The sequence below is a fragment of the Cydia strobilella genome, chromosome 10, assembly GCF_947568885.1.
Source record: "Cydia strobilella chromosome 10, ilCydStro3.1, whole genome shotgun sequence".
NCBI lineage: Eukaryota > Metazoa > Arthropoda > Insecta > Lepidoptera > Tortricidae > Cydia > Cydia strobilella.
The window spans coordinates 17,525,944-17,526,477 of NC_086050.1; positions in this window are offsets into that span (position 1 = coordinate 17,525,944).

Genomic DNA, 534 nt, shown 5'->3' on the forward strand with positions numbered 1-534 from the left:
AAACAACCTATGTAATTTGGTCGGGTTATTTGTTGCCTTATACGGTTCATGTTATACTCATGTCCCAGAGCCTAACTAGCGCCACCGGAGAGATTAGGAACTATTATTTAAAGCTGAAAGCGGTCACTCTTGCAACAATTCTGCCATAAGAGATTGGCATCCTTTCTACACCATCCATAGCCGGTACATTTTGCAGCTCAAAACAACGTCAGCGTGCAGTGCGAAATGCACTTAGACATATTACAATAGAGTTCAAAATGTTTCCTAGATATGGCTAAAGGCGTGCTGCTGGGACAATTGCTTTTTCTTATTCCGATGTCTAAAGAAGTAGCCTTGCAAATTCGGTCCCACTACTAAAAAGGCTGTGTTTTCCTGTAGAACTTCTCACACCGTGCTAGCCAGTGCGCGTTGAAGCTGAAATACATACAATAAAACGCACAGGCAAGCAATGTGTGCAAAAAGATCCTCACTCGCTATAACACCTGCATAAGGAACCCTAATAACCTACATCGCCCTCAAAAAAAACTATCCAAT